The sequence below is a fragment of the Uloborus diversus genome, chromosome 10, assembly GCF_026930045.1.
Source record: "Uloborus diversus isolate 005 chromosome 10, Udiv.v.3.1, whole genome shotgun sequence".
Taxonomy (NCBI): Eukaryota; Metazoa; Arthropoda; class Arachnida; order Araneae; family Uloboridae; genus Uloborus; species Uloborus diversus.
In genome coordinates, this window is record NC_072740.1 from 102,592,577 (window position 1) to 102,605,833 (window position 13,257).

The following is a 13,257-nucleotide window of genomic DNA, read 5'->3' on the forward strand; positions in this document are numbered from 1 at the left end:
CGTCGTAAGAAGCAATACAAATAAGACTTCCGCCGGAAGTTTTGAGTGACCCCGTGCAGCCCTGCCACCTAGTGTTCAAAAGAGTAAGCGTGGCTTGGAATTTGGTGAATAATACGGCAGGAATTCTTTTCCGAACTCTGACTCATGCCCTCGAGCGCGAAATTCTAGGGAGGAAATCCGTAGAGCTATTCATTTTGAACTCTTTTAAACAGTTTTCGAATATTCAATGTACGCTTTGAAACTCGCACCGCGTTCCATGATGCTAGCCATTTTTACACGAACCAAGAGCACGCACGCACATGGTCGGAAGTAGTTGGAACTACTGACGTCGCTAGCTGGAACCGCCGCGCCACGCGAGGCGAAGGAGGCGTGTCAATCCGTTGAAAGTGTCAGATTTGCGCATGCGCAAGTTTCTAGGTCGGATGCCGAATCCAGCTCCGACGGTCGTATGGCAGTGGTTGCGGCACCGACCGCCGGAAATGCAATGAAGTACCGATCTCCTTCTGCGCATGCGCAGAGTAGAAATTACTGCCTTGGGGTCGGGATTGTTTTATGAACCCGACCAAGGGGGCGTTACGATGGGCGGGATCTAATTTCAACAGCCGACCAATGATATTCTATGCGGTCGGACGAATTATGTATGGCCGACCACACAAATTAAGATACTTTCCCAATGACAATGCTGAGCGGTCGGACGAAATATGTATGGCCGACCACACAAATTATAATTCTTTCCCAATGAGTCTAAGCGGTCGGACGAATTATGTATGGCAGACCACCACAAATTAAGATACTTTCCCAATGCCCATGCTGAGCGGTCGGACGAAATATGTATGGCCGACCACACAAATTAAGATTCTTTCCCAATGACATTCTAAGCGGTCGGACGAGTAATATATGGCCGACTACGCAAATTAAGGTATATACGCCGAGCGAAATGATAGTTCTTGAATTAATATAGATATTAAAACGGCATACACGATCTGTAATTATGCTTTAATCATAATTCAATTATTCGATGCGATACATCGACCATCTCCGACCCATGCCCTCGAGTGCCGCTGCTTTGGGTCGGACATGATTCAAATAGACCTTATGAAATTCTATGGAGGTCGGATGTATAATATGAGACTTAATATGAATTTCCAGTGAAATACTATATTTAGCGATAATTTAATAAGAATTAAGGTAGATTTACGGCGACTAACCGATGTGTGTCACCGCCGGTCGTATTCACCAAATATCCTAAATAAACAAACAAACCACTGACGTAGACCGGAAGTAGCGAGTCTTAATTCCGGTTAAGCGCCCATCTCCATTGCTAGAGATAGGTGTTCATAGCGAAAGCGATTTTGTTGTGCTTCTTTAAAAAGCTGAATAATGTCTTCTGCGTATTTCAATGCATTAAATAAGAAAGACAAACTTAGTTATTGTTAAAAATTATCTTTCAATGGCTGTGACCTTACCGATCCTTTAGTAGATGGATGGCGAATCTATTGCAAACGATTGATGTTTACATTGTTCAGGCAATTTTGTTTTCTTTCAGTTCTAGGTAGAATCATGTCTTTTGCGTATTTTAATGCAGGAAATGAGTATAATAGGCTTTGCTATTCTCAAAAAATGTCGATCAACGGATCTGATTTTCCTGATCCTTTAAATACAGAAATAAGAAAAAAAAAAAAAAAAAAAAAAGAGTCTTCGTTTGTCGATCATTACCGCGATTTCAATGATAAGCATTTATGAATACCTCCTAAACAGAAATAAAGTTGATACAAAGTCTGCTTTCAAGAATCACAAATCTACTGGATTGCAAGTACGTTGTGCATTGTAATTCCTATTCTTAAGTTGAAGCTATTTTTTCTAAGATGGAAGCTTTTCTGCACTGTGTTCACACAGAATGGCTATGACAGGGAGTTTTGGTGTCATATTCAATCAATTCTCCTGTTGTAGCTTTTCAGTTCACACACACTTATTACAGTTGCTACCTAATTTTCAGGTTTGATATTTAATATATTTTATTACATATTTGTACATCACTTTTTTTTTTTTGTTTAATCAACTTGCTTCTGTAGCAAGATTTATAGGCATAAAAAAAAATTGAAAGATAACAAAATTTAAATTTAATCTCCGAGTGCTTTCTCCTGCGTTAAAATTGCTTTGAATGTAATACCAATAGCTACACTATGATACTATACTATAACTTTAATTAATGTGTTTGTTTACCGATTGTCGAATATCTAAATTTGTTTAAAATTAGAGCTCCTGATAACTCGTCAATAACTCGAAGTCCCAAGAGACGGGCTAAATGGTTCGAGTTATTGATAGTTCGAGCTATGGGAAGTTTTTTTTCTCCATGATGTAATGAATAGTGGTTCTTTATTTTAATCACACAAATCAAACTGTTTGAAACCCGTCAAAACACTGGAAACTTTCAGCTTTGCAGGAAGCAAATAAAAAATTGTTCAGGTTGAGTTTTTCTAATAATCAATTTAATATAGATCAATATAGATCTTCACACATTACATTAAAAATACAAAGCTGATGAAATTAAGGTGAATGTTTCCAGCTCATAAATACCTCGCACAAAGTGTTTTTACTACATAATATTCATTAAGATTCAATCCTTTCGCTTTAAAGCATTGGCTTTGATTCGACGATCAGGACCTTTAGAAATTTGAACATCTTTATTTCTGACATCTTATTTGCTCCTGTCCTCATGCTGTACCCGAAAGAAGAACAACATCCCCTCTTTTTACGAAAATTTTGCGCCTTTGAAACTCATGATTAATTTAAAAAATTCATTCAAATTACAGATACGTAAACAGAGCAATTCGTCGTAAGAAGCAATACAAATAAGACTTCCGCCGGAAGTTTTGAGTGACCCCGTGCAGCCCTGCCACCTAGTGTTCAAAAGAGTAAGCGTGGCTTGGAATTTGGTGAATAATACGGCAGGAATTCTTTTCCGAACTCTGACTCATGCCCTCGAGCGCGAAATTCTAGGGAGGAAATCCGTAGAGCTATTCATTTTGAACTCTTTTAAACAGTTTTCGAATATTCAATGTACGCTTTGAAACTCGCACCGCGTTCCATGATGCTAGCCATTTTTACACGAACCAAGAGCACGCACGCACATGGTCGGAAGTAGTTGGAACTACTGACGTCGCTAGCTGGAACCGCCGCGCCACGCGAGGCGAAGGAGGCGTGTCAATCCGTTGAAAGTGTCAGATTTGCGCATGCGCAAGTTTCTAGGTCGGATGCCGAATCCAGCTCCGACGGTCGTATGGCAGTGGTTGCGGCACCGACCGCCGGAAATGCAATGAAGTACCGATCTCCTTCTGCGCATGCGCAGAGTAGAAATTACTGCCTTGGGGTCGGGATTGTTTTATGAACCCGACCAAGGGGGCGTTACGATGGGCGGGATCTAATTTCAACAGCCGACCAATGATATTCTATGCGGTCGGACGAATTATGTATGGCCGACCACACAAATTAAGATACTTTCCCAATGACAATGCTGAGCGGTCGGACGAAATATGTATGGCCGACCACACAAATTATAATTCTTTCCCAATGAGTCTAAGCGGTCGGACGAATTATGTATGGCAGACCACCACAAATTAAGATACTTTCCCAATGCCCATGCTGAGCGGTCGGACGAAATATGTATGGCCGACCACACAAATTAAGATTCTTTCCCAATGACATTCTAAGCGGTCGGACGAGTAATATATGGCCGACTACGCAAATTAAGGTATATACGCCGAGCGAAATGATAGTTCTTGAATTAATATAGATATTAAAACGGCATACACGATCTGTAATTATGCTTTAATCATAATTCAATTATTCGATGCGATACATCGACCATCTCCGACCCATGCCCTCGAGTGCCGCTGCTTTGGGTCGGACATGATTCAAATAGACCTTATGAAATTCTATGGAGGTCGGATGTATAATATGAGACTTAATATGAATTTCCAGTGAAATACTATATTTAGCGATAATTTAATAAGAATTAAGGTAGATTTACGGCGACTAACCGATGTGTGTCACCGCCGGTCGTATTCACCAAATATCCTAAATAAACAAACAAACCACTGACGTAGACCGGAAGTAGCGAGTCTTAATTCCGGTTAAGCGCCCATCTCCATTGCTAGAGATAGGTGTTCATAGCGAAAGCGATTTTGTTGTGCTTCTTTAAAAAGCTGAATAATGTCTTCTGCGTATTTCAATGCATTAAATAAGAAAGACAAACTTAGTTATTGTTAAAAATTATCTTTCAATGGCTGTGACCTTACCGATCCTTTAGTAGATGGATGGCGAATCTATTGCAAACGATTGATGTTTACATTGTTCAGGCAATTTTGTTTTCTTTCAGTTCTAGGTAGAATCATGTCTTTTGCGTATTTTAATGCAGGAAATGAGTATAATAGGCTTTGCTATTCTCAAAAAATGTCGATCAACGGATCTGATTTTCCTGATCCTTTAAATACAGAAATAAGAAAAAAAAAAAAAAAAAAAAAAGAGTCTTCGTTTGTCGATCATTACCGCGATTTCAATGATAAGCATTTATGAATACCTCCTAAACAGAAATAAAGTTGATACAAAGTCTGCTTTCAAGAATCACAAATCTACTGGATTGCAAGTACGTTGTGCATTGTAATTCCTATTCTTAAGTTGAAGCTATTTTTTCTAAGATGGAAGCTTTTCTGCACTGTGTTCACACAGAATGGCTATGACAGGGAGTTTTGGTGTCATATTCAATCAATTCTCCTGTTGTAGCTTTTCAGTTCACACACACTTATTACAGTTGCTACCTAATTTTCAGGTTTGATATTTAATATATTTTATTACATATTTGTACATCACTTTTTTTTTTTTGTTTAATCAACTTGCTTCTGTAGCAAGATTTATAGGCATAAAAAAAAATTGAAAGATAACAAAATTTAAATTTAATCTCCGAGTGCTTTCTCCTGCGTTAAAATTGCTTTGAATGTAATACCAATAGCTACACTATGATACTATACTATAACTTTAATTAATGTGTTTGTTTACCGATTGTCGAATATCTAAATTTGTTTAAAATTAGAGCTCCTGATAACTCGTCAATAACTCGAAGTCCCAAGAGACGGGCTAAATGGTTCGAGTTATTGATAGTTCGAGCTATGGGAAGTTTTTTTTCTCCATGATGTAATGAATAGTGGTTCTTTATTTTAATCACACAAATCAAACTGTTTGAAACCCGTCAAAACACTGGAAACTTTCAGCTTTGCAGGAAGCAAATAAAAAATTGTTCAGGTTGAGTTTTTCTAATAATCAATTTAATATAGATCAATATAGATCTTCACACATTACATTAAAAATACAAAGCTGATGAAATTAAGGTGAATGTTTCCAGCTCATAAATACCTCGCACAAAGTGTTTTTACTACATAATATTCATTAAGATTCAATCCTTTCGCTTTAAAGCATTGGCTTTGATTCGACGATCAGGACCTTTAGAAATTTGAACATCTTTATTTCTGACATCTTATTTGCTCCTGTCCTCATGCTGTACCCGAAAGAAGAACAACATCCCCTCTTTTTACGAAAATTTTGCGCCTTTGAAACTCATGATTAATTTAAAAAATTCATTCAAATTACAGATACGTAAACAGAGCAATTCGTCGTAAGAAGCAATACAAATAAGACTTCCGCCGGAAGTTTTGAGTGACCCCGTGCAGCCCTGCCACCTAGTGTTCAAAAGAGTAAGCGTGGCTTGGAATTTGGTGAATAATACGGCAGGAATTCTTTTCCGAACTCTGACTCATGCCCTCGAGCGCGAAATTCTAGGGAGGAAATCCGTAGAGCTATTCATTTTGAACTCTTTTAAACAGTTTTCGAATATTCAATGTACGCTTTGAAACTCGCACCGCGTTCCATGATGCTAGCCATTTTTACACGAACCAAGAGCACGCACGCACATGGTCGGAAGTAGTTGGAACTACTGACGTCGCTAGCTGGAACCGCCGCGCCACGCGAGGCGAAGGAGGCGTGTCAATCCGTTGAAAGTGTCAGATTTGCGCATGCGCAAGTTTCTAGGTCGGATGCCGAATCCAGCTCCGACGGTCGTATGGCAGTGGTTGCGGCACCGACCGCCGGAAATGCAATGAAGTACCGATCTCCTTCTGCGCATGCGCAGAGTAGAAATTACTGCCTTGGGGTCGGGATTGTTTTATGAACCCGACCAAGGGGGCGTTACGATGGGCGGGATCTAATTTCAACAGCCGACCAATGATATTCTATGCGGTCGGACGAATTATGTATGGCCGACCACACAAATTAAGATACTTTCCCAATGACAATGCTGAGCGGTCGGACGAAATATGTATGGCCGACCACACAAATTATAATTCTTTCCCAATGAGTCTAAGCGGTCGGACGAATTATGTATGGCAGACCACCACAAATTAAGATACTTTCCCAATGCCCATGCTGAGCGGTCGGACGAAATATGTATGGCCGACCACACAAATTAAGATTCTTTCCCAATGACATTCTAAGCGGTCGGACGAGTAATATATGGCCGACTACGCAAATTAAGGTATATACGCCGAGCGAAATGATAGTTCTTGAATTAATATAGATATTAAAACGGCATACACGATCTGTAATTATGCTTTAATCATAATTCAATTATTCGATGCGATACATCGACCATCTCCGACCCATGCCCTCGAGTGCCGCTGCTTTGGGTCGGACATGATTCAAATAGACCTTATGAAATTCTATGGAGGTCGGATGTATAATATGAGACTTAATATGAATTTCCAGTGAAATACTATATTTAGCGATAATTTAATAAGAATTAAGGTAGATTTACGGCGACTAACCGATGTGTGTCACCGCCGGTCGTATTCACCAAATATCCTAAATAAACAAACAAACCACTGACGTAGACCGGAAGTAGCGAGTCTTAATTCCGGTTAAGCGCCCATCTCCATTGCTAGAGATAGGTGTTCATAGCGAAAGCGATTTTGTTGTGCTTCTTTAAAAAGCTGAATAATGTCTTCTGCGTATTTCAATGCATTAAATAAGAAAGACAAACTTAGTTATTGTTAAAAATTATCTTTCAATGGCTGTGACCTTACCGATCCTTTAGTAGATGGATGGCGAATCTATTGCAAACGATTGATGTTTACATTGTTCAGGCAATTTTGTTTTCTTTCAGTTCTAGGTAGAATCATGTCTTTTGCGTATTTTAATGCAGGAAATGAGTATAATAGGCTTTGCTATTCTCAAAAAATGTCGATCAACGGATCTGATTTTCCTGATCCTTTAAATACAGAAATATATATCAAAATATCGGATATTTTCGAACCCTGATCTTTACGGATAATCTCAAAAACCCATTATGACAGCCTTTATTTTAAAATGCCACACTAGTTAAAATTTAACTCCACATTAATCGAGATAGGATTATTTAAAAATCATTTTTCCACCAAATATCGAAATTTTTACGAAATTGATGTGGGGTGAGAGCTTCATGTATTTTATTTTTCTGCTGATCTAGAAGAGTAGAATTCTTCTAAAGTTTGATTCCAAGAAACGGGTTGTGTCATAATGACACACGATAGACGCGAAACATGTTAATTGTTCATCAAACACTTTTGAATATATTGTATTTCTTATTCATTTTCTGACATAAAATTACATACATGTGTCCACTTATAATGATCATCTTCTTCCGAATTCAGTCCTTCTTAAGAAGAGAAATGATCTGTTTACGATAACTAAAGTAGGTAATTACAAATGTACATATTGATCTCCGCGCTGCCTAAACGTAGTACATGCAACCATACAAAATGAGAAAGAAAGCGAGAAGAGTGGAAGGTCTCACTTTCCTCCAATATCCGAAGGCAAGCAAGCCACTATTTTCCTTCTAACCGACATTGCTTATCCCCACCACTTTTCATCACACAAAAAGGTTGGATATAACTTCAAAGCCCTTGCATAAAAAGTTTCACTTAAAAAAATCTTTGATTCAGCATTTTATTATAAAAGTATTGATATTTCAACTCGCAAAACTTTAAATGTACCTAATTTCTGACAAACAAGAACTTTGTGGCTGGGAGGACTTTTACAATCTCAAAAACCCATGATAACAGTCCTTACCTCAAAGGTAATTCAAAACTTGTTAAAACTTAACTATGTATCAATCATGGCATAATTATTTAAAAATCATTTTCTCAATAAAAATAGAAATTTTTACGAACCTGAAGTGGGGTGATAGCATGCACTTGATTCTTCAGGTGATAAAGAAATAGCAGGTAAAGAAAATAACAAGGCAACCTAAAAATTAGTAAACCCTAATTAGAGCATAATAAAACGTACCAACACACTACTTGAACCGAACTTAGAACACCTCAGTTTTCTGTTTATGATGGAACACACAGCGACTGGCATGCTTGTTGAATAAAAAAGAGTAAATTTCCAAAATAACCAAAACTACCTACAATTCATTAAATTTTTAATAAAATAATACATTTTAAATTGGCTCGCTCAACCTAAAAAATAGATAAAAACTGTACTGTGTGTCAAGCAAGTGTTGCACTTCATATCCACCTCAAACGCTTTGGCAAATTCATGTGGTCACATTAATTTCATAATCGAACTGACATTTTTTTTAACAAATTTTAACTAATAAACATTTAGCAGAATATCATAACAAAACGTTTCCATAAATCAAAATGTTATTAAAAGATACTGCCAGCAAGCACTGAAAGTCCTATAATTTATAAGCATTTTATTTCCTCTGCATCTCCTTTCAAAAAACAAAAATTTGACACTGTAAATACTTACGTTGCATAAAGAGAAGATTTAACTTGGAGTTTTATAGCTTGAAGGAACATTAAAAACGATACATTAGTCAATTTTTGTCTAAGAAATGATCAGGAAAAATAAAAACCTTAACATTAAAACATAAGTTAAAACGGCTTTTAATATCAAGTCACATTCATTTAAAATAAAAATTTCCGCAGCATAAGGCATTTATAATACAAATCACAAGTTAAGATCTCTTCACATCACAAGTGTATGTTTTGTTTACTTTCACTCGTCGCCAAGCACGAAAGGAAGTGGTTAAAATGCCTTCTCGCCAAACACCGAATTTGAACTGAAGGTTGGTAATTTGGCGTGATTTCGGACGTTGTTAAACTGCCTTCACGAACAATAGAAAGATATCTCGCCAGGTCTCTATTTGGCAAGGTTTATCGCGCACTTGGCAACTAAATTGTTTCTCTGAAAAATGAAAAATTTTCTTCTGAACTGCCGTTGCCAAAATATTTTCAAATAAGGTAAATTCTTATGAACTGTAAAGGCAAAGCTAGATTTACAAATACAAACTCTCATTTCGTTTATATGCGTGTGCAAATGGAAATTAATACATGTACCAACGTTATTTCTTCCTTAAAGTGTACTTGCTAAGTTTTAATCAGGGCCAAAAGCCAATTGATCGTGCTTTCCTATGTGTGGGGCAGGAGGACGTGGATTCGATTCCCATCAGTCAAGGCCACGTCAGCTAGAAGCCCCAGAAACTAGGGTTCCGTCCATTGAGGGGGCCCGTCTGAGAATCAAAGCAATGTAAATTTTATAAGTTTTAACGGAGACCCAGCAATCATTTTCGGAATTATTTTATGACGATTCTCATATTCGTATTTTATCATTCGATAAAACTGAAACTTCATTCAGCAAAATGAGAATGTTCCGGCTTCCGAAAATTTTAGTTCAAGGCGTCCCTGAATGTGTGATCTAATATCTATTCCCACCCTCCTTGAGAAATAGATAATTTTTAATTCAAATTTGTGTATGATCAAGCTCGTCATTTCAAAGTCTTCATGGGAGGGGGGGGGGTTGTGTTCAATACGTTTCATAGGGGAAAAACAAAATACTTATAAAAATGCCTAATTTTATGATGTTTCTAAAATCCAGACACGTCTCGAACAAGGGCGCCCATATAGGGAGCTCGAGCCCCCTCCCCTTAGAAATTAGAACTTCCTTGCTTTAATACTTTTTCTTTGCAAAAATGTAAAAACATTTCTTCTCCAGCCATTAATGAATAAGTAATTAAAAATGTCAAATTTTAATGACTCTAATCTGTCCTGAAATCCGCTTCTATGGGGAAAATATCCTGCTAAACCATGGTTAAAATATCTGAGCCCCCTTACAATTTTGCATTTGGGCGCCCATGCCCTCCAATCACCTAAATGATGGGTCTGTGTATAGCATTTTAAACATTTAAAAACCTTTTTGGTATCGTTGAAAAAGGAAACAAACATTTTAAAATTGCTATGTTTCGTAAATTTTCAAAATATTTTTCTATTCTATTCTATTCAAGAGTCACAACTGACTACAACTGTATTTATGTCGAGGACTGCATACTAAGTGCCTTGCCTCCATTATTTTATATACCGATAGATGGCAGCACCATCACCGGATCGAACAGTTAATGAGAATTTAGAACTAGTCCAAGAGCTAATAGCTTCCTGGTGCTAGCACCCCCAGAGGTATCGTTTCACTTGGAGGACATTGAGACCACGAGCATATTTAACGTCGCCCAGTCCCCTTTAATGACGACGGTGGGTCTTCGACCAGCGGGGATCGAACCCGAGGCCCTCCGGCCCCGAGTCCAATGCCTTACCGATCAGGCTACCACGGCCCAAAATATTTTTAATTCTTTTTTCTTCCACCACTTGCACACGACTTATACACATACTAGACGGATACGAAGACTATTTGCCTTCTTCCTCAATCGGCAAATTCATGGGTAGTCACATCCCCTCCTCGGTTATGATCAAAGACAACCTAAAATTTAGTTTTAAAATTTCCAATTTTGGAAAGTTTCCAAGACGGGAGGGGTTTTGTAGTTGCAATGAAAATGTATAAATATATACATAATTTTTCGCTAAATATTTTCCCAAATCCAGTCGTGTTGCAGTGGAGAGAGGAGAACAGCAGAAGCAGCGAAGCCCCCCGCCCTCTCTCATATATGCCTGCATTTACCGATTCCCCCAGGTATTTTTAGACGAGCGTAATGCGCTCTGCTCTAAAATTTTGGCAATTTGAAGTCCATTTCTGAGTTTTACACAATTTCTGTCTCCCATTTATTAAAACCTTCTTCCAACATCAGCCTATTTGTAGGGCAGGATTTGCAAATTTATCAACGTTTTAAAAAAAAGATGAAAAAAATCGAGGGAAAGTGAAAAATGACAAAAAAAAAATCGTGGATCGGCGGAAGAATTTCGTTTGCTTTTCTAAATCCCGCATTTTTACCACAATTGCGATTGTAATTATCTAAAATTAAAATAAAACTGATTATAAATGCCCAATTATGTCTTCCTTCACCAAGGTTTTTTTACATTATCATTTAAAAAAAAAATGTGGTAAATCTGAGGTAAGGCACACTTATAAATCTTGTAGAAGGAGGGTGCGCACCTGAGCCGATGCGCGCCATCACTGTGTCAATGTCTTTACAGTGGTTCCCATCCCCTAAATTATCACAAAGATCGCCCCCTTCCCAAATGAGAAAAATACCCCCTCAAAACAGCTCCTCCCCCCATTTAAATGGCGCATTCTGCGCAATGACAGACTAAGTGGGCACTCACTCCTGGTCTATTACGACTATTCATAAGAAGTCATTTAATCATTCTTTAAAAATCACTATATGGATATTCTGAATTCAAGAAAAGAATTATAAACCTTAATCCTTCTTAAGAAGAGAAATGATCTGTTTACGATAACTAAAGTAGGTAATTACAAATGTACATATTGATCTCCGCGCTGCCTAAACGTAGTACATGCAACCATACAAAATGAGAAAGAAAGCGAGAAGAGTGGAAGGTCTCACTTTCCTCCAATATCCGAAGGCAAGCAAGCCACTATTTTCCTTCTAACCGACATTGCTTATCCCCACCACTTTTCATCACACAAAAAGGTTGGATATAACTTCAAAGCCCTTGCATAAAAAGTTTCACTTAAAAAAATCTTTGATTCAGCATTTTATTATAAAAGTATTGATATTTCAACTCGCAAAACTTTAAATGTACCTAATTTCTGACAAACAAGAACTTTGTGGCTGGGAGGACTTTTACAATCTCAAAAACCCATGATAACAGTCCTTACCTCAAAGGTAATTCAAAACTTGTTAAAACTTAACTATGTATCAATCATGGCATAATTATTTAAAAATCATTTTCTCAATAAAAATAGAAATTTTTACGAACCTGAAGTGGGGTGATAGCATGCACTTGATTCTTCAGGTGATAAAGAAATAGCAGGTAAAGAAAATAACAAGGCAACCTAAAAATTAGTAAACCCTAATTAGAGCATAATAAAACGTACCAACACACTACTTGAACCGAACTTAGAACACCTCAGTTTTCTGTTTATGATGGAACACACAGCGACTGGCATGCTTGTTGAATAAAAAAGAGTAAATTTCCAAAATAACCAAAACTACCTACAATTCATTAAATTTTTAATAAAATAATACATTTTAAATTGGCTCGCTCAACCTAAAAAATAGATAAAAACTGTACTGTGTGTCAAGCAAGTGTTGCACTTCATATCCACCTCAAACGCTTTGGCAAATTCATGTGGTCACATTAATTTCATAATCGAACTGACATTTTTTTTAACAAATTTTAACTAATAAACATTTAGCAGAATATCATAACAAAACGTTTCCATAAATCAAAATGTTATTAAAAGATACTGCCAGCAAGCACTGAAAGTCCTATAATTTATAAGCATTTTATTTCCTCTGCATCTCCTTTCAAAAAACAAAAATTTGACACTGTAAATACTTACGTTGCATAAAGAGAAGATTTAACTTGGAGTTTTATAGCTTGAAGGAACATTAAAAACGATACATTAGTCAATTTTTGTCTAAGAAATGATCAGGAAAAATAAAAACCTTAACATTAAAACATAAGTTAAAACGGCTTTTAATATCAAGTCACATTCATTTAAAATAAAAATTTCCGCAGCATAAGGCATTTATAATACAAATCACAAGTTAAGATCTCTTCACATCACAAGTGTATGTTTTGTTTACTTTCACTCGTCGCCAAGCACGAAATTGATCGCGCAAACCGAATACAGAGATCTAGCGTTAAAAAAATTTAATTTACGCATTTTAAACATTTGCCTTGTCTTAAAGTGTTGTTTTTCAATAACGTTGTGATTGGAATCATCGATTTAACAGAAAAAATAACTATA